This window comes from Muntiacus reevesi, chromosome 10 (assembly GCF_963930625.1).
Source record: "Muntiacus reevesi chromosome 10, mMunRee1.1, whole genome shotgun sequence".
In the NCBI taxonomy this organism is placed as follows: domain Eukaryota; kingdom Metazoa; phylum Chordata; class Mammalia; order Artiodactyla; family Cervidae; genus Muntiacus; species Muntiacus reevesi.
This window is the reverse complement of record NC_089258.1, coordinates 39,493,468-39,502,287: the sequence shown is the minus strand read 5'-3', so window position 1 is coordinate 39,502,287 and position 8,820 is coordinate 39,493,468. Positions and strand designations below refer to the sequence as shown.

Here is an 8,820-nt window from a genome sequence, read left to right as displayed (position 1 = left end):
GGTATTTTCAAGAGTTCTTTAGTTTGTCGGCTCAGACAGCTCAGATCTGTGCGTCTTCTGTGACCACAGGAAAGAGCTTCTAGAAATCGCAGGCCAGGAGCTAAGAGCCAATAGTTTCTGTGATTGTGGGGTAAGACGGGCTCTCTTTACTCCACACTGCCATTGAAAACCCGAATCCTGGAAAGATTAACTGGCCCCACCTAAGAGAAGAATGTGGTTAAGCTGTGTAGACCCTTAAGGGAAGGGCTTCCCGGGGAGGGCTGTTAGACTCAATTTAAATACTGCTTTAGGCATGCCTGGTCTCCCTTGCCTGAGTGACCATCTTTTTCTCCATCATCCTCCAGTTGTCTAACCTTGGGCAAGTTTCTAACCTCCCGAAGTCCTACTCATCTGTAAAATGGAAATAACAGGTGTACCTATGCATGGGATAATTGAGAGTTAAATAAAATAATCTGAATGAGGCTGATTTATCAATGTCTAACCCGGAGTGCTTCAACGAATAGAAGCTGTCATATACAATCTCTGGATCATCATTTTCCTTTTCTGCTGGCAAATTCCAAAGAGAAAATGTCCCCAAACTGACCTTGCAAATCCACACAGTCATTTGCACACCACTGCCCACAATTAAAGTAGTAACTGTCGACCAGGTGAATATTTTCTAACCTGAGAACCCCTGGATTTTTCCTGCTGCCTTACCAGACTCAATGTGGCCATATTTTAGGAAATATCCACAATGTGTGATACATGCACATTGAGAGTGAGGTTAGTTTTTATAAGGAGAGTGAAGATGCTTTCACTTTGTGAAACTTTAAGGGATGAAAACATCTCAGGGAATACAAAGGGTGCTGGTTCTAAATTCCGTATATATGTGTTAGTATACTGTAATGTTCTTTATCTTTCTGGCTTACTTCACTCTGTATAATGGGCTCCAGTTTCATCCATCTCATTAGAACTGATTCAAATGAATTCTTTTTAACGGCTGAGTAATATTCCATGGTGTATATGTACCACAGCTTCCTTATCCATTCGTCTGCTGATGGGCATCCAGGTTGCTTCCATGTCCTGGCTATTATAAACAGTGCTGCAATGACCCTATATGCAGGGCAGAAGAAGAGATGCAGAAGTACAGAACAGACTTTTGAACTCTGTGGGAGAAGGTGAGGGTGGGATGTTTCGAAAGAACAGCATGTATATTATCTGTGGTGAAACAGACCACCAGCCCAGGTGGGATGCATGAGTCAAGTGCCCGGGCCTGGTGGGCTGGGAAGACCCAGAGGAGTCGGGTGGAGAGGGAGGTGGGAGGGGGGATCGGGATGGGGAATACGTGTAACTCTATGGCTGATTCATATCAATGTATGACAAAACCCACTGAAAAATTTTTAAAAAATAAATTAATTAATTTAAAAAAAAAGGGTGCTGGTTGAAGTATTAATAATAAAAGGAAGATTTTCTAGCAAACTACCATACTGATTCACTGATTGCCCTCAGGCATATGCGTCTTAGGCTAACCATCTTAAAGATAAGCTCAATAGAAGAGCAATAATTGTGTTGAAGGGAAGGAGAGAGAGAGAAAGGCAAATTAGAGAATGAGGGGACCCAGGCAGGAGAAATAAAAAAGGAGATGAATGATGCAGAACTCAGGCAGAGAGAAAACAGGAGAGGAAGAGGAGGACTTCCTGGTGGCCCAGCCGCTAAGACTTCACCTCTCCTAATGGGGAGCTAAGATCCCACATGCTTTGGGGCAAAAAAACCAAAACATAAAACTTTGTGCAATATTGTCACAATAAAGACTTTAAAGATGGTCCGCTTCAGAAAAATCTTAAAAAAAATAAAAAAGAAAGAGAGAGAGGAAAGGGCAAGCAGAAGAGACAGGAGGGTACTCTTAGGGACAGAGAGAGGGCAACACAGCCGGCGAGCAGGCTGCTGGGCTGGGAATCCAAGGAAGAACGGGTGGAGAAAGAAGAGAGGCAAGTTACGGCATCGCTTCCGCTTTATGTCTTGGGTACGGGGACCAGGGCTTGTTGCCAGATTGGCTCCTGCAATACTTGGGTCTGCAGCTTGTCTGGTCCACGTCGATTCCTAACTTCAGCAGTGATTTTTCAAAGCCAGGGATCCAGCTCCAGCTCACATGCCAGTTCCCCGGTGCCTGCTGGGCTGACAATGATGCTCTCTGCAGTCTCGAATGGGCGAGAGGTACCTCTTTCTCCTTGCCTAACAACTCGCCCCGGGGAATGCTGCTCCTTGGTCCTGCCTTTCAATTCTTTGCGAAGAAAGAAAATAATAAAGGAGAAGATGAATTGAGATTCTTTTATATTTTTACTGAAAACGACCATGGATGAGAAACTTTTCCAAGTCAATGGGTCTCTTGTGGGGCTTTACAATCACTCTGCACCAGCAATCAACCCAACTGGACGCCTCCTCTTTTATCTCAGGGACCCCTTCAGAGATTGGCACGGTGAATTTTTTTGCAATGGTGACTAACAGATGTGTGCTAAATACATGGGCCCACTTGCTTGCTATCCCTTCCTGTCTCACTAGAGATCAGCAGAGTGAGCGGGCACATTTTGGAGAACTTTGACTTGCATGGACCTGAGCAGTCATTTAACCTGATGACCGATGAGAAAACTGAAGCTCAGAGAAGCAAAGGGTTTTGCTTCAAGTCACACACTTGGTTGGGAACAGAGCCAAGGTGCCCGCGAGCCCAGGGCTCTTTTTTTGGCCTGCATCTCTCTCCTTTGAACCTTGCTGGTCAAGCTGTCTAACCAAAGCAAGAAAAATCCCTTCCCTTAATGCAGTTCTATCTCACTTACAAATTGGATAGTTTTTTCCCGTGAGTTAAATGTGTTTAAAATGTATTTAATAATACCTAAATGCAACTTCTCTTCCTACAGAAGCTATTACTCATATTACTTAATGACTATCACAGAAAGTCTTTCAAAGGATTTTCTAATCTCTCCTCCAAATAGATGTACATGCAAACACCATTTTCTATGCCAATCCTGTTTTTAGTGAGATGTGCCCACAAATATTGTCATGTGATAGCAGTGGTTGTTAAGGATCATGTTTGTGACATGCTCCTATCATAGACTCATTTTTATCTTCACAATACCCATTTAAGAGATAAAGACACGGACACAGAATTTTCGAGCCTGAGCCAAGAATGGAATGGTTTATTGAAACAGAACTTAGAATTAAAAGGCCAGAGGGGACATGACTATTGATTTGGAAGCTGTTCAGAATCCTGGGGTTTTGGAAATCAGGTTGATCTGATTTCAAATCCTCTGCTGGCATCCATTAGCTTTGTGACTTTGGTCAAGTTTCTAAGCTCCAGTTTTCTCATCTGTGGAATGGGGACAATAAAGACATGGGCTACATGTATTTGTTGCAAATATATGTATTTATATGTATATGAATTAAATATAATATATGTATATGAATTAAAGGCTCCCTATACAGAGTTCCTAGCACACAGTAGGAGAGTAACATCTCAACCATTATTATTCGGTATAGTCTCCTCTCCCCACTCTATTACTGACAGAGTCTCCGAATTTCTCTACTTCATCCTAGATGTGTAGGCAAGGCTGCATTCCTGTACTTGCAGAGGAAATGTGTTTTTACATTGGATGTCAGTTCACCTGCCATTTCGTTCTGCAGAGCACGAACTCGTCCACTTCTCAGTTTAGAAACGGTCGCTGCTGATTCATGCCTTTGCCTCATCACTTGTTTAATCCCATTTGCCCTGCAGGGGAATGAATTTTCTGCCAGATAGTCTCCTTTATAAAAAGCTGTTATATTTGTGATTTTTTAATTTTTATGTTTCAGCAAGTCGGGCTCTCTCTTGTAAAGAAACAGAAAGCATCAGCATGTCTGCTTCGTCCTGAGCACAGGCGGGCACCAAAAATAGTCAAAGGACAAAAAGCTGAAGTTCTTCCCTTCTCACAGAGGGATGCAGACAGAGGCTTCTCTTGGCTTCTTGGGACCTCCGAGCATCGGGAAAGTTGTCGGGTCAGGAGGATGCTTGCTAGACAGGACACCAAGAGACTGGATGCTTGGAATGGACTCCATCTGTAATAAAACGTTTGACCTTGGAAGGAAGGAAAGCTCTTCCTGTAGGGCTTCAGTTTTCTCATCTATTAAATAAGGAAGATGAATTTAGCTCTTGCATTTTATTTCTATCACTGAAATCCTGTCAAGACCCAGAGGAATCAATTTTAATGATTAAATTTTAGGGACTGTGTCCCCGTGGGAGGGATAATTGGGGAACACGGTCAGTGCCTCTCAAATCAATTCACACGATGACCCCCAACTCTGCCTAATTGTCAAGAAAGGTCCTTCCACCGATCTGTGAACAGGCTGAATCATAAATGAGACATGTCCTAATCCAGAGGTGCATATTAAGTAGAGATATTTGTACCATAATTGCACATGGACAACATAGTAAAAGCCAGCTCACCTGCCATTCCATAACCCAAACCCCTTATTACCTGCCAAGAATGCATTTGCCCTTGTCTACGTTCTGCTTTTATAGAAAAATGAAAAGAAAAAAAAAAGCTACAAGTCAACAAGCTGATAACCTGGATTTATCTTGAGAACATAGATTCTCCGATATGCCCTGAGGTCAGTGTGGATTTAACTCAATTCCAAATACTTCTGTAGCCACTTCCAGGGTACAGGGGTGCTATGGCAATAGACTAAAGGGACCACAACATTCTAGATACAGACACACACACACACACACACACACACACACACACACACAGACACAGACACACACACACAGACACACACACAGACAGACGCACACACACACACAGACACACACACACACACAGACAGACACACACACACACAGACACACACACACAGACACACACACAGACACACACACATACACACACAGACAGTAGCATGGCAATATTAATAAGGATGACTTTCAGATAATTTCTTTCTAAAATTATACATTTCACAGGCACTTTCTTCTTTTTGCCCTTTGATTTTCTTCCCATTCTTTCTACTGTAAAGATAAATGTATATATTTTTTTAAGTGAGAGGAACTGAGGTCTTGATCTGACACATGCATTCATTTTTGAGAGCCTGATAGCAACTCCCTGAAGCACGAAAGGTATTATTATCTCGGGCGTATTGGAAAGAAAAAAAAAAAAAAAAAAAAACAGAAAAGTAATTGTGAGAGGTAAGTTGCTCAGCATTTCCCAGGCACGACTGCATTGAGTCGCTGTAGTGATCACGTGAAGCGGGCATTTTCTCTCCGCTTCACAGATGAAGTGACTGAGTCTCAAAGCAGGTAAGGTAGAGAGCCAGGCTCAGGAGGGTGCGGTTCGCACTCAGGCTCACCGGGCACCACAAACCCGTGTTCTCACCTTCCTTCTAACCTGCCTGTCCACTTGTTCAAGGTTTCAACCCAGCATCCCAGTACAGCCGCAGCAGAGACCCCCAACTCTGCCACCCTCCCCCCCCACTTTTGCATGCTTTGTTCTCTTTCCCTGTTGAGACGTGTCGAGTACCCTGTCTTTGAAAATCGGAGTCACATGTCATGCTTTGCATTTCTCTATTAACCAGAACTTTGTATCACCTAGCCATTCCCGAAAACAGAGTTTACATCTAATTTTGTACAAACCAGTAAAGGCAAAGGAAAACTGCAAGTGAATTATTATGGAGAGTGTTGGGCCTCCTGGCATATCACGGTGATTGAGAAGCGGAATGAGTTGAGTAGAAAAGGTCTTGGGTGAAAGTCAATGATGTGTTCAGTTTTCAAAGGAAAGCCTCCTTCTCTTTCTGGGAGAATGGGGCAGGGAGGAGGTGGGGGCCTTTAGACCCTTTCCCCAGGTCCCAAATCCCACTCAGCGTCCCTCCCGCCTTCCTGCATGACTCCGTCCCATTGCCATTTCCCACGTGTATAGCTCCTTTCAGCCAGAGCCTCTGCTTGGATCTCCCGTTCCCCAGAGTTTTCAGATTCTTTTATTTCCATCAACCTTCCCCACCCCTGCCCCCCGCCCCCACACATCCACACATGCAACCACAATGAAGAACCCCCTGCCTCACATGACACATTCTCTCTCAGGGAAGCCCTTCCAGTCTCCAGGCTGAGCCACACCACCCTGGCCCAAGTCCTCAAATAGCTGCTTCTCTTCTCTCTAGCACTTGTCATAATGGTTATTATTTTATTGTGTCTTTAGCTATTTGTGTAATTTCTCCACTAAACTGTAAGCCATAGGGACCACATCTTTCTTCCTCAGCTAAAGTATCCTTTGTGGCAGGCATGGGGCTTAGTATACACTGGCTGTTTATGCATGAGGGTCACATTTATGCTTCTGTTTGCAAGGCTCATCATTTCATTGGTATTGATTACAAGGGAGAGGACATTAACACATCTCTTGAGTAAAATGCAGGATATGAGGGATTTATTTGTTGATGGAATGAAAAAATAGTCAGGGCTATGAAAAAATATTCAGGGCTATGTGGCTTTATTTGACTTTGGTTCATTCTACACCAGAACACAGAGGTCACTTGACCTGTCTCCATCACCCCATCTTCCCTCCCACTTTGGGTCTTCTCTTCCAATACACATACAGCCAGTTCCAAGACCCTGGGCTTGGCTTCAGCTTTAGCTAGCCTAAAGCCTAAAGATTGCAATGCAAAAACAAAATCAATTTTATGATTTTATCCACTTATTTTTCTTCTCTCTTCTCAACCCACAATTTTCTCCTTTGCTCAGTCATTATTAACAAGGTATCTGGCCTACAGAGGAGAAAATGTATAATTAAAAAGAACAATGCTGTTATTAAATACTTGGACTGACCGTTGGGTTAATTTGTACCTAGGCAGCAAATAAACCCAATAGGTCATGCCTACAGAAAAGTGATGCATTTTCAGGTGGTGCAAACATTTACAAAAATACCTCTAAAAGACAGCATATTCCCTGATTCAATCATTGTTTTTCCTGTTCTATTTTTTCCCTTTGCAAAGAGAAAATGTTTTAGAAACATTTTTACCTTCCTAACAGCCAAAAGGTTGTTAAGCCGCTTCACACATCTTTCCCTCTGGGGTGTTCATATCCACCAAAGTTAATGGATGGAAAATTAATGTTTCTCTCCAAATGTTTCCACAATCACAAAGCAAATAGTTGATTCTGCCAAGATGAGAGTGTAAATCTGGCCTCAGGAAAAGGCTTCCGTCACCATTACCCACATCATTTAGCCCAAATCCAGAGACTGGCCTAATTACCATGATGGTTCAGGAAATGTGGATTTAGGTACCGCAGAGGCCGTACAGAGTATAAAGCTGACCACACCCCCTGATCACTGTCCACCTCTGTGCTGTCTTTATGCCAGGGAGACTTGGTTTCCCTCACATAGAACACAGTTTGTTTTTTATGTGGTGCTCTGCAAATATTGTGACTCAAGTCAACACAAGTTGAAATATTTTCTAGGCAAGTAAAATGGTTTAATTATAAATCAGTTTCCAAGAACTAGATTGCAACTAAAGCCCATATGTCCACAGAATGGATGGAGTGTTACCAACTTATGCATGAGGGGCTCATTTATGCTTCTGTTTTCACGGATCATCATTTAATTGGTGTTGATTACAAGGGAGAGGACATCAACACTTCTCTTGAGAAAAATGCAAGATCTGAGGGGTCAAATTTGCAAACAGATCCTGATTGTATGTATTTACAGAAGAGCCACTCTTGTTGTTTAGTTGCTAAGCTGTGTCCTACTCTTTTGCGACCCCATGAACTATAGCCCACCAGGCTCCCCTGTCCATGGAATCCTCCAGGCAAGAATGCTGGAGTGGGTTTCCATACCTTCCTCCAGGGGATCTTCCTGACCCCGGGATTGAACCTGCATCTCCTGCTTTGGCAAGCTGATTCTTCACTGCTGCGCCACCAGGGAAGCTTGTACTCACACCAAATTTGGTACCGATTATTCAAGTGTCATAGGAGTTTCTGTGGCAGGGTTGTTTTGGTCTTGCTAAACGCCAACCAAATACCACCAAGGAATAATGAAGAAGAAAGTAACTAATGAAAGCAAATTTAATGGAACTTATTAAGGACCAGATGCTGTTCCAAAGGATTTATGTGAAGCAGGTTATTTAAGCCCTCACATCAACTCACAGAAGGGAGGTAACTGTTATTCTTTCTACGTCACAGCTGAAGAAACTGAAGCACAGAGCGGTTAAATGACTTGCCCGAGGCCAAGCTAATTAGTGGCAGATTTATGGATTCCCTGGTGGCTCAGGCGGTAAAGCGTCTGCCCGAAACGCAGGAGACCCAGGTTCGATTCCTGGGTTGGGAAGATCCCTTGGAGAAGGAAATGGCAACCCGCTCCAGTACTCTTGCCCAGAAAATTCCATGGATGAAGGAGCCTGGTGGGCTACAGTCCATGGGGTCACAAAGAGTCAGACAAGACCGAGTGACTTCACTTTCACTTTTAATTTTAGGATCAAACACTAGCATGCTATTTTTTTAGAACCTATCTTCTAAACATAGGCTACATTGCTAGAAAAACAAAGCATTTCATAGTGCTGTCTTGAATTCTGGCCTTCTTTCCAGGGGATAGTTTTGGACCACCTAAAAGAAGCCTAAAGTCACGGTGCTCCCCATCTGCTGTCCACAGTCAGCCCAGCATACAGTTCCCTGACTCCTCAACCAAGGCTGTATTGTCTTCGCCCAGCCCTGTTAAATGCATCTCCTAAACTGAAGGTATTGCTGGACCGAAATGAGGCAGTATAAAGAAAAAGAAAAGACCTGTCCAGAGACCTTTAGGTTCCATGGAATATACAGCTGACAATATCTCATCAGAA

General features: G+C 43.3%; 1 non-coding gene across 1 annotated transcript; it reads left to right on the top strand.

Annotated features, from left to right (window-relative positions):
• Nucleotides 1-8,240: 8,240 nt before the first annotated feature.
• TRNAF-GAA (transfer RNA phenylalanine (anticodon GAA)) lies at nt 8,241-8,312 on the top strand. Its single transcript has one exon. It is a non-coding gene; the product is annotated as a tRNA-Phe (tRNA).
• Nucleotides 8,313-8,820: the final 508 nt, after the last annotated feature.